The 22,310-nt window shown below is 33.0% G+C and overlaps 1 protein-coding gene across 1 annotated transcript in view; it reads left to right on the top strand.

Moving 5' to 3' along the window:
* The first annotated feature begins 712 nt into the window (after positions 1 to 712).
* Positions 713 to 22,310, top strand: part of LOC119613959 (stress-activated protein kinase JNK) — a 335,264-nt gene continuing 313,666 nt past the window's right edge. The window contains exon 1 of the mRNA XM_037970038.1: positions 713 to 1,019. The gene's annotated coding sequence lies outside the window, so the exon portion shown is untranslated. The remainder of the gene's footprint in view (positions 1,020 to 22,310) is intronic.

Raw genomic sequence — 22,310 nt, 5'->3', positions numbered from 1 at the left:
TTGTTGTAAAACAATGTCATAGTCCAACTTCTTATTATTCTTTGGATAATACATTCAGTGGGTACTGTTGCTTTTTTTCAACAACCTTTTTCTTCCATGAAAAGCAGCGCACAACAGACCCGATAGTAGCCTGTTTCAAATAAATTAATAAATAGTACGATTTTCTTAAATAAAATAGTTTGAAAAGGCGTCTGCAAAACAGGTTAGTTAAACGTCGTATATACCATTATAAGGCCTCAGCTTCCACTTTTAAATCCGTTGAGAAATTTAAAATAGGTTGAGATTCTGTTTTATAAGTGTATTAATGTACGAAAACTGCTTTTTAACCGCATCTTAAGATTTTGGAGGTGTTTGGCAAATTTTATTTATATTTTGTTAAATTATTCGAATAAAAACTTTTATTCGTTATTCGTTCGAATAATCAAATAATTTTTAAAATTTAATCGACTACTCGAATGAAAAAAATATAGTACATTTTTATTCGAATAATTTTAAACACGAATAATTGACAAACCTAGTATTTAAGATTCGGCTTAGCCGAATATATATTTATTTTTTATAGAATATAAAAATTGTCTTTGACACCAGTACATATCAAAAACAAAATACACGGTTGTTGTCGAACTGAAACCACCTTTTGCGAATTCGCCATGTAAATGCCGTTTTTGTTATATTGTAACCGGGTAGTTAGAGTAATGTGTAAACACATAATTAACAAACAACCCCTCGTAAGAATACTTGATAGTTGTTGTTTATATGGCAACTTTTATCGTATTATTGATTTTTGGATCAACCCAGATAATAAATATATTTAGAATTATGCATAGGACAAACAAATGCAGTAAATTTTAAGTGAAAATATAAATGATCTGCTATATAAGATAAATTAATAATATTGACTTTTATTTATGGCTAGTGAATGTCTTAAATATTGTAGGTACATAAATTTTGTTTCTCTACGTGTTGCTTAAAAATAAAAATTGTAGCTCTCTGGACTAGTAAAATATAAACAGATAAAAGTAAGTATTTTTTATTTACATCTTTAAAAGCATATACATATTCAAAAACTTATGCAGTGTTTGAATTATACTATAGTCTGAAAATTTCAGGTTTATAATATTATGCAAAACAAAAAATAATTGTTAAAAAGGAAATACATTATGGTATTGATATACATCAGTGTCTCGCATAAGTATTCGAATTTAATTATAATAAGAAAATAAACTAAATTTAATAATATTTTTTGTATGCAAAATAAATAAATTAATACTCGATATCACACTTTTTAAAACTTGAAAAACGGAACTAATATACATTAGGTATAACTCTCCAAAAATTTACCACTTATATATATGGTGACCATATTCAGCAAAATACAGAACAGGAGAAAATAAAATACACTAAACACCATTTTCTAAATCAGGTTATTTTTAACCGTCAAAATTGTCAATAAAGTTTTAAACAAAGTATAACATGCAGTCCGACTCTCACGTACACGAAATTACACCTCCACATTTACGGGTCCTGTGTGAATTCAACACCCTGGTGAGAAATATTATTGTGTCAAAATACATACTTAAAATTTCTAGTCGCAATTTGACCCTTTTTCAAGTGTTTTGCCACTTTTTGTGACTCCTTGTCAAAATGAACTAAATTTGCGACCTTTTTCGCTTCTTGCCACTTTTTGCCCCTTTTTTAAAACAGATTTTGATATTTATATACCCACCATCAAAAAAGATAGGTATTCTTTTTGTCATTCCGTTTGTAACACATCGACATATAGGTCATAGATCCACAAAAGTATATATATTCTGGGTCCTTATTGAATTCTAAGAAAGGATGATAGATACCGAAGAAAAAAACAGCTAGAGGGTCGTAATTTTATTTTCCATAGGTAAGGTTTGTATAATGGACAATATTAGCTAAAGTTTTCGCACAGCCCCATATAAGTGCCCCCCGAAAAACAACTTTAACAGACTTACCCCCATTTTCTCAATGGTTATATTTTATCGTAACCATAAACTGACAGTTTTCATTCAAACATATTTTTAACCAGCAGGATATAAACGATAACCGGAGGTTGAGATAACGGGCCATAAACTAGTTTTATACAAACTAAAATCTTTCTTCAAAAATGTATAAGGATCGGAAAATATCTCTATCCCCCATATAAGGGCCGCTTCAGAAAATTACTTTAACGCTAAAAACTGGCTTGAAAAACTTGTTTATACATACATACATACAGTATCTCACATAAGTATTCGAATTTAGGTGTACTTTTAAAAGAAACATAATTTAATAATATATATTGTGTGTAAAATTAATAACTAAATTTGATATTTGATATTGTCTAGAGAGTCCTAAGGTTTAATATCACACTCCTTAAAGTTTGGATAAATTACATTCACTTAAATAAATTTAACTTTTTTTAAAAAAAATCCTTAAAATTACTTCACAAAAGTATTCCAATTTTTCTGTATTTCATATTTGACCATATTTTACGAAACACAAAAATTAGAATCGAATAGTCTTTGCTTAAAATTGTTTTAAGGGGTTACTATCAACCGAAAGGATATATTTTTGGCCCATTTGGCCCACAATTTTGGGGCATTTGTACCATCTTTTCATATAATATCATTAAAATTACGATTTTTTACCATATTTGCCACTTTTTTCTCTTTTTCCAGAGATAAAACCAAAATTTAATATTGGGATTTAATAGATTCCTTAAGGTATCTAAAATTAATAATTTTTGTTATAAGGATCTGTACTTAAACATTCCAAGATATCTATTTGGTATCGTTCTTCTGTTTCTAATTGAATTATCTGGATCTTAAGTCCCTTTTGGTACCACTACAATCGATATTTTCCTACAAAGTTGGCTAGTATATATTATTGTAGATATTAGCACTAATATATTTTAAATTTTCCAGACATCGTAGTGGTATACAACTCCAAAACATGCCTTAACAAAACGTCATCCTATACAGTAGATTTCAGTTTTTACTACTCATAACATTCACGATTATGTTGCCCATTACAACAACACTGTATGTCCAAAATGTTGGGTTTATTTTGATCATAGTAGATAATATTTAAACAGAAATCAATATTTTTGAGTTAGACCATAATGATATGGTGACATTCAGCCTAGAGGCCATTGGTTATAACAAGAATAATTCCACTCTATTGAATGGCGTTTCTTCGAGGCATGCTTTGGAGTTGTAAACTTTCACAATATATTGAAAACTTAAATGTATAAAAGCTGATATCTAAAACAATATATAGAAGACAAGTTTCCCCGAAAATGTTTGACCCTAGTATTATAAAAATTGACTTGAGTTCCAATGAATTGAATTAGCGATAGAAGAATGATTCCATTAATATATCTTGGAACGTTTAAATACAGATTCTTGTAACAAAAAATATTATTTTTAGATACCCCAAGGGGTATATTAAATCCCAATAACAAATTTTGTTTTTATCTCTGGGAAAAGGGAGAAAAAATACAAATATTGCCAAAAATCGCCATTTTAATGATATTACATGAAAAGATGGTACAAATGTCCCAAAATTGTGGACCAAATGGGCCAAACATATATCCATTCGGTTGATAGTTATCCCTTAAAACAATTTTTAGCAAAAAAACCATTCGATTCTAATTTTTGTGTTTCGTATAATATAGTCAAATATGAAATATAGGAAAAATTCGTATACTTTTGTGAGGTAATTTTATGGACTTTTTTTAAATAAAGCTAAATTAATTTAAGTAAATGTGAATTTCTAAAGTTTTAAAAAGCGTGATATTAAAGCTAAGGAATGTCCAGGCAATTTAACAAATTAGTTTATTAATTTTGCACACAAAATATATTATTAAATTTGGTTTCTTTTCATATTATACCTAAATTCGAATACTTATGAGAGACACTGTACATATGTATGTATCATTCTTTAAAAATGTACATATATCACCCAAAAAAACAAATTCGACGAAATCTTTTTATTAAGTTTTTATAAGAATCCATAATTGACCCTTCTCCGTGTATTCCGAAAATAGTATTGAGGTTCATGTAACTATTGATATACGATAATGAAATTCAGTATTAATGATTAAATTCTCAGAATCGCTGAACATTTTTTATTGGTCCCAGATGAGCCAAATTTTATAAAATTATTTTAGAATTTGCGGTTAAGCCATGAGCCCATAAATTTTATATAAATAATATGTTTTTACAAGTAAAAGACGCTCAACAAATTTATTTAGGTTTTTATAAAAATCTGTTTGTCTGTTATAGGCATGAAAGGGCCCACAAATATTAAGCATGGGGGTGCAATTTTTCAAACATATTCTGTGTATTTGATATTCAAAATTGGAGAATCGTGTAAATAGAAAAATATTTTATGAATGTCCCTAATATGCTGAAACCTTAAAGGTGACTGCTAGAAAACGTTTTAGAAACTATAAAAATTTATTACAAATTTATGTCTCTTATTCTATTTCGAAATGTTATTGTGACGAATCATTACCGAACAAGACCAATGGAAAATGAAAGGGTTTTAAATTTATTTTATTTTTAATTTATAGGCATTTTAAACTAAGCTTTTTTCAAGAAAATTTTCTCATATGTAATATCAAAAAAATTTTGAGCAGACCCTCTCTGATTTCGATGAAAATCGGTACACACATTCTTTTCATACATACCAATTTTTAAGTTTTCCAAAATTTCCAAATTCGTTACCATTTTAGACTGTAATTAATGTCTATGCGTTGTAGTATGACAATATTTTATTTGATTACTATGATTTTAAAAAAAGGGATAATGATATCAAAAATGTCCTTCAGCCAAGGATATCATCCATTTTCATTATTCCCTTACAAAATTTGTTTTATAATATTAACAACAACTATAAAAAAAATCAGAGTTGGACCATGAAGGGATCCAAAAAAATCTTATTTTAGTAAACTAATCTATTTTACTTCTGCACAGAAAAAAATAATACATAACTGGAATGAATTTTGTAATAAATTGTATGAATCGAACATGACTTTTTTTCCCAAACCATTTTCATTCAGAATATTAAAAGTTCATAAAATGTATTAATTTGTACATGAACGATTTTTTTTTTTTGTTTTTTTACTCACTTTCTTTGATTTTCATATAAAATTGCAATAAATATCAGTTACCTATTATTATCTTCCATTTTGTTTAGAAAATAATCACATATTAGCGAATTTTTATGATAAATAAATAAAAATATTGAAAAAATATGAAATAAAAAACATCAGCCAATATAGCTAAACATCCATTCTTCGGAAAATTTTGCAAATTACGGGCATATTTCATTGTTTTCCATCTATAAATCATAAAGAATTAAACAATTTTCAAAAGAAAATTTCAAAAATTTTTTAACAAATAGAAAAATATAAAGAAGATTTTTAATATTTTAAGTCAAGGCTTCTAGATTATAATCTATAATATGTTTAAAAATATAAAAATGAAAAAATTCATACAACTTAGGAACTTATTCTTAAATATTATTAACTTTAGTCAATGAAAGCCCTTCATAATATTTATGCTGAAACTTTTTTCTGTGTGTACAAATTTTAAAATTTTTAATTTTATTTTTTTATAAATCAAGATACTAACAACCATATAATAGGGATATAGGCGAAACTAAAGTGGTTGTCAAAACAAAATTTGTTATTCTCTTCACACAGACGAGTTCTGAGAGAATAAAACACACTTGAGAGAACTAAACGCACTCACAAAACTTCAAATTTTCTTCGCGAATTGCGAGGATATTAGCACTTAATAGTTTTTCTTATCACTTAAACTTAATATTTTATTATTTTTGCCACACTTTAATGTATTTAAAACCCCCGAAAATAATTTATATTTTGCGGAAAAATAACAAAAAGACGTGTTTATAATGTATTTTATTTATTTATATATTAATTCAAAAAGGGAGGCCGCAAGCCCATAGTGTATAATTGGCTAGTCTACAATACGATAATATTTGTATACCATATTATTAATTAGTTATAGATATATATAATAGCTATATCTATCATAAATCATAATATATATAATATATATATATTTATTAATATAATACTTATTATATATAGAGAATATAGATGATAGATCTATAGATGAGAATATATATATATATATAGATATATATATATTATATGTATATATAATATATATATATATATATACATATACAATAGTATATACTATATTCAGGAATACCTGAAATCTGCGCACACTTATTATAATTCATAAAAACTTAGGGTCGGGTTATATATGTATATGTAAAATTATGAGTTCGACAAAAAAATATTTTTAAAAGAATTTTATGTTAACACAGAATGACCTCGCCATAAATAATGAAACATGTGCTGGACAAATTAAAGAATGTGTTCTATTCGAAATGGAAAAGTTAAATTCATTCAGCAAATAGTCAGGCTTACCGTATTTTATAGTTTTATAAAAGAAAATCATTTTTCTCATCTGAACATATCGAACAAAACTACAACCAAGTAAATCCATATAATAATGAGAAACATGATCTGTAATCCATAAATATAATGAACTACACTGTTGAAAGATCTTTTTAATCTGTCCATGTTAATGTTTGAAGTACATGAGTAGACTTCAATACCATAAATTAACAATGGTAAACACAATTACAAAGCAACACGACGTTTTATAGAAGAGGGCAAGAAGAAACCAATATTATATAACTTTCTCAAGGTCCAAGATATTCGACAGATTACAGAATTTATATGTTGATTGAATGTTAGCTTGTCATCCAAAATAATACCAAGTATTTTATAATGAGGAATAATATCCAATAGTTCATTATCTAGTATAGCATTTAAAGCAATAGGTTGTTTAGAAAACACCATAACTTTGCGTTTTATAGTATTTAATTCTAAACAATTACGTTTTGACCAAACTACTAAAAGAGCAAGTTCGGAATTAATAAGCAACTTAGAATTTTGCAGAGATAATAAGTCAAAAGCTGTATATCATCAGCATATGTGAAGCACTTCAAAAAAGATAGTTCATGATAAATATCATTTATATATAATAAAAATAATAAAGGTCCTAAAATTTACCCTTGAGGCACACCTCGATAAATAGGAATTCTACAAGAAACTTCATGTTCCACTTGAACAAATTGACTACGATCATTTAAGAAGGAGTAAATGAGTTTACACGCACTTGAACTAAATCCAAATGTACGTGAGAGCTTATGAGTTAATAATGAGTGATTGATCGAGTCAAATGCCTTACAGTAATCTAAAAAGATTAATATACTAGCACAATCCTTGTCAAGGTTTTCCCTAATGGATTCCGTGATTTGTAGAAGTGCACCTGTAGTACTAAATCCTTTCCTAAAACCGGATTGATCTGGATGAATCAAATTACAACTATTTAAATGATGTAACATTTGTTCCCTAATAATTAGCTCCAAAACTTTCGAACAGACCGACAAAATGCTAATAGGACGAAAGTCCATACAATTTCTAGGCGTCTTAATTTTTGGAATTGGTACAACCCTACCAACTTTTAAAATTTTAGGAACTACAGATGTTGTCAACACCCTGTTAATAATAAATGTTAAATGTCCTAAAATAGGCAGTATTATTAATTTTAAAAATTTAATATGTATTCGGTCAGCACCTACCGCTTGAGATTTGATACTAAAGACTGCATTTAAAACATAATTTTCCGTAAGATTTGCAAAAGTAAATCCTTCCGAAAAAAGTAAATGATCTATAACCTCATCTGCTGTACCAGTCATAGGGGCAAATTCATTAAACTCATTTAAAGATACAGGAAACTTATCATTTCCTGGTAATTTAATAATTCCCATAGATCTAAGTTTGCTCCATAACTGATTCTGATCACATGTAGAAAAAAAATCTTAAACAGTACCTCCTTCGAGCACCTCTTATAATAGTTTTTAATTTGTTTCTAGCTCTACGATAAGTGTCAAAATTCCCATCAGATCTATTTTCCGTGTAGGCACGATCAAATCTGTAATATGCTTAGCACTACAAATACATTCTTCGTTCATCCAATTATCAACAACACTTCTAGCTAATCTACGATTTGGTACATTGTCTTCAAACAAACGATTTAAATTTGAATTAAAACATTCCACGCTCTCATCAACATTTTAACTATCATAAACTCCCGAAAAGTTCATAGATTCAAGTTGATGTACACATTGATCGTAACTAAGATTAGTATAATCCCTACAAAGGTATACATCCAGACTTTGATACTGAGAAACGTTATATGTTATAAATATTGCCGCATGATATGAATTTAGAGCAGGTATTTGGAATTGATGTTTACTACTAACTAATTCTATATCAGAGATATATAAAAATCTATAAGTGAGGTAGATAATTGTTGAGGAGAATAATGTGTGGATAAAGAATTATGCACTACATATAACGATAATCGCTCGCAAATTTCACGAACAATAGAACCATTAACAAAGAGGTTTATATTAAAGTCACCCATCAAAATTATATTATTATACCTAGAAGATAAATTTTCAAGAACCCGCTCACAGCAAGTGAATTGACCATTGGGAAGATATATAACACCTACCAAGGCTACAGAATTGTCCTCTAAAATTATCTCAACAAACAGCGATTCAACATTAACATCATGTTGTTGATCAAAAATATGACCAGTCCTTAAATAATCCCGTATATATAAACAAACACCCCCATCTCTAAATCCATTCCTATTCCACCTAAAAAGTTTATAACCAGGAATTGAAACAGCCGAATCATAAATAAATTCCTTGTACCATGTTTCCGTTTCCCCAAGAACATCGATATGGCAATCCATTATCAAGTTACGAATTTCATCAAATTTGATACTATTTTCCCTGGGAACCAAAATTTGTGCATTGAAGTGCAAAATGTTCAAATTCGCGTTAGTCAAAGCATTAATTTTACTGCCATCCGAGGCTATTTCACCCAAATTTACCCCTAAATTCATCAGAAACCCTAAACAATAAGTGTGTGCAAAAATCAATGGTCCCTGTTCAGCTCCACCACAATTTCCCAAGATTTTATGAAAATAAAACAAAATATTTGCAAATTTAATGAGAGGTAGATCTCTCTGTATTTATTTATTATTATTATTTTACCTCGTAGAAGTAATAACGCCAAGAGCACGTAGTGCTTATGTTGACGATCAGAAAAGAAGTGTTTTTTAATTTACAAAACGTAGATTGGTGGCAAACAATATTTAGGTACCGTTAACGGTTTACTCGTTAGAATTTTCCAACAAAGTTGTAAATAAAGCGGAGCTTAATAAGATTCTAACGTTGCAAAAAATAGTATTTGCATATGTTATCAAAACAAGTGTAAACCATAAATCGAACTTGAACATTGCCGGCCACCTTGCAACACTAAAGAGTGTTGCAATTAACATTGAGATCTATATCTATAAATTTATTGTTTTTTTGTTTCTTTTTTGTTAATATTTTTTTTTTTTCATAAAACAAGTGATCAAAGGTATCACACCAGACTGGGCTGGTAAAATAATGGTTCCCATAGAACAAAGCCTATGGGATGTAGTTTTCCGCAGACTACATACTGCTCTCAAAGGGAGAATGGTTTTAAAGCAGACCATGAACTGGGTTCGTAGAAAAAGGGTTCCCATAGGACAAAGCCTATGGGATGTAGTTTTCCGCAGACTACATACTGCTCTCAAATGGAGAATGGTTTTAAGCAGACCATGAACTGGGCCCCTTAAAGAGGGGCATGGTCATAAATGACCCAACCACAAAGTGGTGTATTTAAATTTAGTATGTATATTAAAGTAGACGTAAATATATTCTTGTGATCATTTTAAGTGATATTCAAACAAACGTTAAGAAGCGTTAGACCACGTAGTGTATTGTAAATTTGCGATATGTGATTCAAAGTCCCTAGGATTGGCTGGTCCTGTCAGAATCCAGCCAAATACAGTTTTTTGTGCCAATAATGACCCTAATATATTTTGCTGTACTTCCGGTAAAATTATACGATGATATAAATCCGCACCAATAAGAATATCTACAGGCCTACTATGTAAAAGATTAGAATCCGCCAAACGAAGATTTGGCAATAACTTTTTAATATCGATATTTACGGAAGTTGAAGGCAAATTTCCTGAAATTTTTGGTAAAACAAATGCGTTTGTACTAAAGTTTACTGAAGAGTCTAAATCGGAACCAATTTCCACAGGACAATATTTAGAAACTCCAATAACTACATTATTGATGCCAGAAACTTGAGCGTGTGCAGAATGCGTGGGAAGTTTTAACCTTTTCCGTAATCGTTCAGAAATGTAAGAGCATTCCGAACCCGAATCAATTAAAGCGCGGACCTGATGCTTATTGTTATTATGAATTATATTTACCGTAGCTGTGCCTAATAGAACAGACTGGTTTTGACTAGTATGAAATACTTGTGAATTGGACGTTACATTATTGGACGTATGTGATTGTTGGTAGTGGGAGTTAGTAGGTCGTAGAACCGCACCAGAGTTCTGTTCCGTAGAAACAGTAGGTCTTTCAAATACAGAATTTTCTAAATGTTGTAAATATATAACAATTATTATTTATTTTGCAACTTCTGGCAGTATGTGTCCTCGAAAGACAATTAGTGCAGAAGTTATGCTCATTCACTGTTGAAATTCTATCAGATATTGAAAGACTTTTAAAACGACGACAATTTCGCAAGTAGTGGGACTGATTAGGACATAAAATACAAGAAATTTTAACGGAAGAATTGTGAGATTGCAATGAAGATACCATATTAGTGGAGTTTGTACCTTTTTTTCTTGAAGACATTGCAAAGTCAGAATTCTTTCCTTCAGAAAATTATCTAAATCTTTCCATGAAGATAAACTTAATTTGTCCTTAATGCCCTGTTCCCATAAAATAATTGTTGAACTAGGTAGACGTTGAATACACATAAACACGATAATTGGGTCCCAATTATCTGTGGGCACATTATAAATAGAAAGTGCCGTAAGAAAACTATCGATTCCGCTCTGTAAGGTTTTGAGTGATGTGATCGACTCCTTGTCAAAGGCAGGAAGACTAAATAAAAGCTTTAGTTGGTTATGCACCAACATACGAGGATTCTCATATGCATTCCTTAAATCGCGCCAGGCTAACTCAAAACTATTATTATTTAATGGATATCTTGAAACGATTGTTTTAGCTTCACCCTCGGTTTTCCGTATTAAATGGCAAAGACGTTCTATATTGCTAAGCCGCGAGCTATTAATGTAAATTGCGGTAAATAAATCCCTAAAAGCGGGCCATGAAACATAATCCCCTACGAAAGAGTCGATATCGCATGGAGGGAGCGTCAGATTATGCTCTGAATTATCGGAATTCAAATTCGCTGTTGGAGGTTCATTAGTTTTTGAAGCGGATTCCAATGTTCTTATTTTCTTAGAAATAGATCCTCCACATTCAATATATTCATAAGATGTGGCTTGATATTTTTCCGCTACCACTTTAAATTCACTAGACTATAGAGTGTTAAGACATACTTCGTACGTCGAATTAACTTTGTCCCAAAGTCTTTCTAACTCCCGTTTCCGAATCTCCAACTTAAAAACGTCATGCAATTCATCATCTAAATTATCAAACCTCACGCGGTATGCAACGAGAGCATCCGATGCTCTAATAAACGCATTTAGTGATGTGACCGACATTTTTAATATTTAAAAATTGTAATAAAAATAGATGAATTAATAACTCGATATTAAACTACGAATTGACTACAAAATTTATATCAACAAACTTGGTAACTGACCGACCGTAGGGTACCCCATATAAGGGAAGAACAAGAATACACCGTATTGTATTTTGTTTGTAGAATTTACAGATGTAAATCTGTAAACAAACAAACGCACAAAAGAAATGTAATGAAACACTAATTTATAATAAAATAAGATCAACAATATCGCTTTAAATTATTGTCTGTAAGATCAAAAGAATTTAAATATTTTTTGATATAAATTAAAGTTAAAATTAGTGCAAAATATCCACAAATACAACAAGTTAAACCAATTGAAAAATCACAAAAAATATGTGTGTGTGATCGCGAAACAACTATAGAATTTTTTATCACTTGCTCACAATTGAAATATATTTACGTACCTTATTTCGTAGAAATTTCGTAAAAATTAATAAAAAATATATCTTCGGTGGACTGTATGTTTTCCAAGGGATGATGGAGTGAAGATGCCAAAAATCCGTATATGATACACAAAAATCCGGTTCGCTAGGACCAAATGTTCAGCTCCACCACAATTTCCCAAGATTTTATGAAAATAAAACAAAATATTTGCAAATTTAATGAGAGGTAGATCTCTCTGTATTTATTTATTATTATTATTTTACCTCGTAGAAGTAATAACGCCAAGAGCACGTAGTGCTTATGTTGACGATCAGAAAAGAAGTGTTTTTTAATTTACAAAACGTAGATTGGTGGCAAACAATATTTAGGTACCGTTAACGGTTTACTCGTTAGAATTTTCCAACAAAGTTGTAAATAAAACGGAGCTTAATAAGATTCTAACGTTGCAAAAAATAGTATTTGCATATGTTATCAAAACAAGTGTAAACCATAAATCGAACTTGAACAGTCCCTATTAAAAACATATTTGACTTATCTGATATATAGTAAGGCAACATAAATATAAAGGTCGCAAAGAAGCAGATATAAATTAAAAATATCACTGTGTGTAATTTTTTAAGTCATGATTGAATAACCATATACGGACACCACTATATGATAAAAGCCCAAAAATAAGAAGACCCATGTCTTCCAGTTTTGCCCAAAGTCATGCACTTTTTTAGTTATAGGCCCCCAAAGATTTGGGGCCTCGGCGTCATTTTTGAAAAAAGTGATAATTTTCTCAGGCTCACATCTTGCAAACCGTTCGAAATTTTGATTTACTCTCTGAGGGAATGTTGTTGCTCTTATCACAAAGAACCAAAATTGTGAACATTTAAAGTCAAAAAATTATCTTCATGATCAGAATCGCAAAAATTATTATTTTTTTTACATTTTTTTCCTTGTTCAGGCTTATAAGTAGCAAACCGATTAAAATTTAAGAAAACAGTTAACTACAAAAATGTACCTAAGATCTCAATTAACAACTTTCTAGAAAATATGAACTTCCTAGGAATGATAGGTAGTTTCCTGAAAATTTTTTAATTTCATTTGGAGGAATACCTCTATAACGATGCGTTTCAATGAACAAAATACGGGAAAAATAAAAAACATTTTTTTGAAAAATGAATGAACAAAATACGGGAAAAATAAAAAACATTTTTTTTGAAAAGGTCCTCAGTTCCCTACCTGTGATTGAAAATCTTGATCTCAGTGCAATATATTCAAACATTTTTTCTGCAATCTTTTGGAATTGGGTGTCAAAAATTACGCAATTTTAAGCTTGTCATGAGAAAAATAAATAAAATTGTTGTTAGTGTATATCTGTTCCACAAAATGACATTTATTGTATTATAAGGGACATACAAATTTCAAAAAATTCTGAAATAGACTAAACCAAATGCCAAATAATTTTTGGAATATTTTTCTGTATGAGCTAAAAATTACGACAATTTTGACACCCATTTCGATAAAAAGCTAAAACAATATGCCTCTCAAACCCACTAAAAATCATTTTGTGGACCAAAAATATTCTATAATTTTTTAAAATTATTTTTTCCGTAATCAGCTCAAAGTTACGGATTTTTCGAAACCCATTTCAAAAAAAAATCGAAAATGTTTTATTTTTCAAAAATTAAACTGAGGTCAGGATTTTCAATCAAATTCAGGAAACTTTTCACTTTTTCGACTTAAATATCATTCCTAAGAAGTTCATATGTTCTAGAAAGTTGTTTATTGAGATCTTAGGTACATTTTTGTAGTTAACTGTTTTCTTAAATTTTAAACGGTTTGCTACTTACAGGTAAAATAATGTAAAACAAATTTAATTTTTGAAGATTCTGATCATGAAGATAAGGTTTTTTTATTTTATATGTTCACAATTATGGTTCTTTGTGATAAGAGCAACAACATTCCCTCAGAGAGTAAATCAAAATTCCGAACGGTTTGCAAGATATGAGCCTGAGAAAATGCTCACATTTTTCAAAAATGACACCGAGACCCCAAATCTTGGATGGCCTATAACTAAAACAGTGCATGACTTTAGGCAAAACTGGAAGGCACGGGTCTTCTTATTATTGGTCTTTTATCAAATAGTGGTTTTATATGGTTATTTTTTTCGTGTTGCACTGTGTATTAAATACATTTTAAATTACATTAAATTCAATAAAAAAAGAATATTTACAATAGTAATAGTTGTACATGTGTTTTTTTCTCTATATACTATATAAAGTTAGCAATAAATACTATTACTAATATTTAATATTACAACGGTTTTTTAATATTATAAAATTTCACAATTTTTAATTATTAAGTCCCATTTTCGATGCAATATTAATTAGCATACAAATTTAATCTAAAAAATAGTGACCATGTTTTAAATATAATATATTAAATATTAAGGTTAAATATTAAAATTAAATATTAAGTTAAAATTCACAAAAACACATCAAAGGTTTACAAAACAAATTTTAATTCAAAATTAATTCTATAAACCATTGATAAGTGTTTACGAATACTGTCCTAAAACTTAACAACAGGTTAAAATGAGATGAAAGTGGAACATATAATTACAATTTTATTAATAATTTCTTGTTATAAGAGCAATTTGAAAAAAAATTAAATCTATATTGATGTAAATTATGTACAAATATAATACATAGTTTGAACCATATATATTTAAAACCCCGAAAATAATTTATATTTTACAAACGAAAAAAAAAAATATTTTTTATTCTTTGACATTTCATTTTAATCAAAACTAAAAAAAAGAAAAGTTGTAAATTTTCGTATTGAAAATGAAAAAAGTATTTACATACTTTTTTTCTTTTTCCATTAGTGCAGAAAAAAATAACAAAAGACGTGTTTAGTATATAAAATCTCAGTAATAACATACAAAAAATAACGTATCAGAAATAAATTTATTTAGTACCTTTTGAACAACTGTGTTTATTTTTGTGCTTTCTCACCAGTTAGGTTTTTGACAGGAGACTTAGGTCTTTGACAATCCCTTTCGCCTATATGCTACTATATGGTTTGAACTTTGTTCGTTTTTCATAAATTATTATACCCTTCACCTTCGTGAGAAGGGTATATATATAAGTTTGTCATTCCGTTTGTAATTTCTATAATATAGTTTTCCGACCCTATAAAGTATATATATTCTGGATCCTTATAGATAGCGGAGTCGATTTAGCCATGTCCGTCTGTCTGTGTGTATGTTGAAATCAGTTTTCAGAAAACCCCAGATATCTGCGAGATCCGAATTTTCAATAATTCTATCGGAAATTCGGTCGAATAGAACGCTATTTAAAATCAGCCCAATCGGCCTATAAATAACGAAGATATGAGTAAAAATCCGAGACCACCTCTGAAAATTTCATCAAAAATTTACTTTTTTCGTGCATGCTTATACAAAACAATAAACAAACAAAAACAAAACACAGTATCAAACGGTAAATTTTTTTTGTTATTTGTTATTGTAATTCTTGTTTATAAACACAAAGCAAAGAATGAACATCACGTTACGTTGTTATTGGCTAGAAACATGAAATTAAATATGTAGAGCCTGGATTAGGCGAGAACACATTAAAGGGCACTTTTTGGAACTATTTCGTTCTACAAAAGGTACTTTTTGATTTTTCTATAATATTGAACCTAGAAACATGAAATTTAGCATGTAGGACCTTGACTAAGTAAGAACCTATAAAAAGGGATTTTTTGGTACTTTTTCGTTATACAAAAGGTACTCTTTGAATTTTCTATAATATTGAACCTAGAAACATGGTATTAAATATGTAGAGCCCGGATTAGGCCAGAGCACAAAAAAGGGGACTTTTTGGTACTTTTTCGTTCTACAAAAGGTACTTTTTGAATTTTCTATAATATTGAACCTAGAAACATGAAATTAAGTATGTAGAGCCCGGATTAGGCCAGAACACATAAAAGGGGCCTTTTTGGTACTTTTCGTTCTACAAAAGGTACTTTTTGAATTTTCTATAATATTGAACCTAGAAACATGAAATTTAGCATGTAGGGCCTTGACTAGGTAAGAACCTATAAAAGGGGACTTTTTGGTACTTTTTCGTTCTACAAAAGGTACATTTTGAAATTTCTATAATATTGAACCTAGAAATATGAAATTAAGCATGAAGAGCACGGATTAAGTTACAACGTATAAAATGGAATACAAATGGTATTTTTTTATTTTTTTGTAATAAAATTCGCACTGACTGTTTTTTAACACATCATGAAGGGTATATAAGATTCGGCACAGTACGAATATAGTACTCTTACTTGTTTTTTTTTTAGTTTCATTTGTTATAATTCGATTTATTTAGGGTTGGCATTGGTGTTAATTAAGTAGAAGAGGAAAATTTCAATATTTATGAGTTCACCAATAATACATAATTATAATCATTTAGGTAATTTTAACTTCATTCTGAATGTATCCAAATCAGTGACCAAATATAAATCAATTTAATATATACGCTATAAATCATTTAAATTTTTGAATATCCATTCCAAATAAACTGCAGTTCAAAATTTAAATCAATATGATATATAGAATTAACAATATTGTGTTAATAAATACCTATTATTAGATTCAGATACAAATAAAATAAAAAACAAAACTCTTAGTAAATATCAAGTTTCAATTATTAATTCGGTATCGTCTAATTGAATACTTGCGTTTAAATATATAATTTTAAATTTTGTTAAATTTTCATTTTCATTTTTATATTTTTATGTTTCATTAATAAAATGGTTTGGTAGAAAAGAAACAAATTATATAGAACCGAAAAAATTCAATATTAAAAATTACAATATTAATGATTACACTAGGTTAGGTTAGGTTAGGTTTACACAGGTAGCCAATTTCGGCTTTACTTGGGTCCATGTTGATCCCTTTGTAAAAATGCCTGTAAGAAGAAGAAAAGAGAAGAGAGGGGGAGATAGAGGAGAGTGAAAGAGCAGAGACAGTTGGAAAGAGAAGGAGATGATGAGAAATGAGAAAGCCAGGGCAGCTGCCGTGGATGAGTAGTGTGAGTAATAGGATTCACACCCATTTTGACAAATTAATGAACTCTAGAAGACGTTCTAATTGAATGTTTGACAATTCGGTTAGATCACCATAATAGGTCGATCCAAGCGTCCGAAAACGGGCCTCCGCCAAAGCAGGACAATCGCAGAGAAGATGAGTAATAGTCTCTTCTTCATCCTCGTTTTGACAACTCCTACAGTAATCGTTGAACGGGAGACCAATGCGTCTGGCATGGTTCCCAAATTTACAGTGGCCAGTGATTATCGATATCAGCCTACTTAACTGCGGTCTTTGGAGACCAAGAAGATATTTAGACCTTTGAGGATCCATTTGTGGCCACAGTACTCTACATGTTGAGCACGTGTGTTCACGCGACCATTTGTCGCGAGCGATGCAGAGGCATTTTTCACTGATTTGCCTCTTAATTGCAAGTAGTGGTATACCGCAGAACTGATCTATATCCATTCTGCTAAGCATAGTGCCAGCTCTTGCCAATGTGTCAGCAATACCGTTGCCATACGAAATCCCATGTCCCTTTACCCAAATTAGGGTGATGTTCGAATGTCTCGCCATCTCATTGAGAGACGTCCGGCATTCATGGACAATTTTGGATGTGGAGAACACACCAGTTAGGGATTTAATAGCAGCCTGACTATCAGTATAAATTCTGATATCGCTATTAGATATCCGATAGTACCTTAGCCAATTTACCGCCCTCCTTATCGCCGATATTTCAGCCTGAAGGATACTACATTCATCATTAAGTCGGAAGGAGATTTTCGTTCCAAATTCCTCAATGAAAATGCCACCACCAACTCCTTTCGTCGTCTTGAATCCGTCTGTATACACTCGGAAGCAATTATTTGGCGGAAGGAGAGATTCCTCAGACTCCGAAGAGATATGATATTGGAACTTTCTCACTAGAGACGGTACCGGAATACAATAATCAACAATGTACTGATTATTCGGTATAAGATCTATGATCCTAGCATGGCCTATGGAGCATTGTTTCCACTTGCCAGTTACACTCAATCTGGCTGCAGTTGACATAGCCAATTTCCTTGCAAGGAGATCGACCGAGAGCCAGTTGAGCATAGTGAACAGCGCCTTCGAAGGAGTTGTTCTGAGAGCGCCTGTGATAAGAAGCGCCGTTGATCTCATTACTTTTTCCAGTTGTTGTCTGAGTGAAGCCTTTTCAAGCGCCTGCCACCAGACAACAACCCCATATAGCATAATAGGTTTAATAACTGCCTCAAAGAGCCAGTGAACATTCATTGGATTTATGCCCCAGCATGTTCCTATGGCCTTCCTACAAACATATAGTGCCGTAATGGCTTTAGATGCCCTAGAGAGTACGTTTGTACTCCAAGATAGCTTCTTATCAAGGATAACGCCCAGATATTTAGCGCTGTCCGAGAGTTTTAATACTTCGCCGTTTAGGCAAGGAAGAGGAAATAAAGGAATCTTGTATTTGCTAGAGAATGGCACAAGTTCCGTTTTACTAGGATTTACACTAAGACCACATTCGACACTCCACGAGCTAATGATCTTTAGTGCTTGTTCTAGCCTTTGGGATATGGTTTCAAGGTGATCGCCTGATACCGCAACCGCGACATCATCAGCATAGGCGACTGTTTTATAGCCAAGAGAGTCTAGTTTTACCAGAATATCATTTATGGCCATGTTCCATAAGAGTGGTGATAGTACTCCCCCTTGTGGAGTACCTCTTAAAGCTTTTCTAGAGATTACTGTATCTCCTAAGGAGGATTCAATGATCCTATTTGAGAGAAGATTCTCGACAAATCCCACAACGGACCTACCAAACCCAGCCCGAGATAGAGATTGGCAGATAGATGCAGGATTGACGTTATTGAAAGCGCCTTCTATATCAAGAAAGGCAACCAGTGAATAATTTCCATACCCCATGGATTTTTCAATGTGACCAACGAGAGTATGAAGAGCCGTCTCAACAGATTTGCCCTTCGTATATGCATGTTGAGAGGCAGAGAGAAAGGATTTATCTATCGAGGTCCTAATGTGGATATCGATTATCCTTTCCAATGTTTTCAGCATAAATGATGCCAGACATATTGGTCTGTAATCTTTTGCCTTAGTGTGTGAAGTTTTACCCCCCTTGGGAATAAAAATCACATTACACTTGGTCCATTGAGTAGGAATGTTTGACCAAGAGAGACAGGCTGTGTATAAGTTCCGCAGCCAAGGAACTACAAGATCTATATTGTGTTGAAGATCTGCAGGAATAATGCCATCAGGGCCGGGCGCTTTGTAAGGATCAAAGCTTTTAATTGCCCAACGGATAATGTCATCTTCAATAGGCACGTGTGTTACAGTCCGCATTGAAGTTGGAGAGAAATTAGTCAAATCACTAATTGGAATACAACCAGGAAAGTGAGTATTAAGGAGAAGCTCTAAAGTCTCCTGACTACCTGAAGTCCAGCTCCCATCCATTTTCTGTATATAACTAGGAACAGAAGGGGACTTTGACAAAATTTTACGGAGACGACTGGTTTCGGAAGAGCTTTCAATATTGCTACAGAAAACCCTCCACGAGTTCCGTTTCGCATTCCGAACCAAATTTTTAAACTTATTAACGTTTGCCTTATAAAGGGACCAGTTATCTGATCTCTTAGCCTCGTTAAAAGACCGGCGGCATGTCCTTCTTAAGCTCGCTATGTCAGGACTCCACCACGGTGGTTTGTCCTTTTTTAGGCCACTGGATAGTTTGCAAGCTCTCTTCGTGGCAACGCTCAGAGAACTAGCAATTTAATTTGCAGCCAAATCAATATCCCTTCTACTCTCTACCGTCGGAGCAGAGGGAAGAATAGTACTCAGAGAAGCTTTGTGCCTCTCCCAATTTGTTTTCCTTCTATTTAGAAAGGGTTTTGAAACTTTGACCTGGACCACTATGTCAAAGTCCAGGTAGCGGTGATCAGAGAAGGAGCAGTCATTGGAGACATTCCACTCTTTGATCAATTCTATGTAGTTTGTACTAATAGCTGTAATATCCAGAACTTCCTTCCTGTTTGTCACAACAAAAGTAGGTTCTGAACCTCTATTAACGACTGTCATATTAAATTCTAATATAAAGTCAAGTAAACACTCACCTCTACTGTTGGTGTCTGAACTGCCCCAGACACTGTGATGAGCATTTGCATCAGCGCCGATTATCACAGGAACGTGACGCCTATTTGCTTCGCGCATTAAATCTCTGACCAGGTCGTTTGGCGGTTGTTCACCATGGTCGTGCGCCATATAGCAGCTAAGGAGCCAGATGGTGGAGTTTCCGGTCTCAAGTGCCGCCGCTACCGTATCCTCATCGCTGTAATCAGATAAGATGAAGATATCTAAATGGTTTTTGGCCAGAATACAGGCTCTAATATTTTTAATATTACCTGCAGGATTTGAAAACAGAAGTTTGTAACCGCTGAGAGATAGTCCAAGGATTTTGCCGTGGTGGGTCCACGGTTCTTGGACCAAGATGAGCTCCTCCCCTCTCTCAGCCATCCGGAGGAGCAAAGCAGCTGATGCTGCTTTGGAGTGGTGAAGGTTAATCTGGGTTACCTTCACCATCTCCAAGATCAGGATCGTACACGACAGTGACGTCGACGTCCTCAGGATCGGAATCCTGCGAACTGTCTCCATCCTCCGCTAACTTCAGATTGCCAAGAAGCTCACCCATTATACCTGTGGTAGACTGGGAGTCTTCTTGGTTCTCAGAACCAGCGGGATCATCGGCCTTTTCATTTTCCTCCTTGGGCGGAGCCTCCAGCTTAGTACCAGAGGCGGCGGCGCTGCGTTTGGCGTCACTACGATAAATGCGAAGGGAGATACTATCAAAACCATAGTAAACTTTACCTCCGCATTCACGCAATGGCGCCAACGTTTCCTTATTAAGGACAACAGTCGCCTTTCTGACATTTCCCATCGGGGCGGAAACCTTCACCACCTTCCAATAATGGGTAGGTAGATGAGGATTTCCGTTTTGTAGGAACGCCAGAATTTCCGCCGGGTCATGTGGCTCAGTTGGGATGGTGGCAATTGATCTCGGTCTGCGAGGAATTTCGCTTACCGGGATCACGTCCAACCTTGCACCTGGCCACACTTCCCCAAGGGACTGAATAGCTAGCTTGAGCAGAAGCGCAGAGCGCTCATTTGAACAAGCTAGCAGCTTAATGTGACCCTGGTACCAACCAGCATCATCGTTTTGGGGGGCGGGTCCTGGATTCTCCTTGAGGATCTTCCAGTACACGCCTAGCATCTTCTGACGGATAGTCCCCCATTTTTCCTGGGAGATGGCTCCGTCGCTGTTGCTTTGGTCAACAATAACCCTTACCAGTGGGTTTCTAGCCACTTCACTGAAAGGCCTATTGATGACGATGGTTTGCGCCTGTTTTTGACGTTTAGTCGGCTGGTCGTTCGGCATAGAAGTAAGGGTCTCCTCCTCAGATCGTTGCCGTTTAGGCGCCTCGGCAGCAGGTCTAACCACATCTGCCTCAGCTGGAGGATTGGAGCCCTTTAGCCTAGCCAGGAGGCTTTTCGCCCAATCGAGGGACGATTTCTCGTCTCTCGTTAAAGCATCGTTGGGTTTGGCGCCATGACGCTCAACGATGCGCTCGGCGGCCCGCCGATGAACAAAAGCCCTTCTGGAAGGTGTTTTGTGCCTGGGGGAAGACTCTAGGGATACATTGGAAGAGCCCGACAACGAGTTCGATGACTTTTCCAATGTAGGGGGAGGTGCAGCAGAGGAATCCGACATCAGGGTCGACGATTCCACATTCGCACAGGGCACTTGGGAGACCTTGTTGTCACCCGAAGACAGGGATTGAGCTGACTTTGAATCAGCAAGGGCTGCTTTTGCGGCTGCAGAGGTACTCGCCACGACAGGCAGAGGTACCTCACCGCTGGGACCTTTACCCACATCCGAAGGCTTAGTGGGCGGTTTTGGTTTACAAACAGCCAGCTTGGGCCGGCTACTTGCGGTTGTTGTTGTTGCTCAAGAAGCTCGCGGAGTAGTCAAGCCTG

Source organism: Lucilia sericata, unplaced genomic scaffold, assembly GCF_015586225.1.
Source record: "Lucilia sericata isolate MDLA Ls3-8-SP2 unplaced genomic scaffold, ASM1558622v1 Contig000041F_arrow, whole genome shotgun sequence".
NCBI lineage: Eukaryota > Metazoa > Arthropoda > Insecta > Diptera > Calliphoridae > Lucilia > Lucilia sericata.
This window is presented reverse-complemented; position numbering and strand designations above follow the sequence as displayed.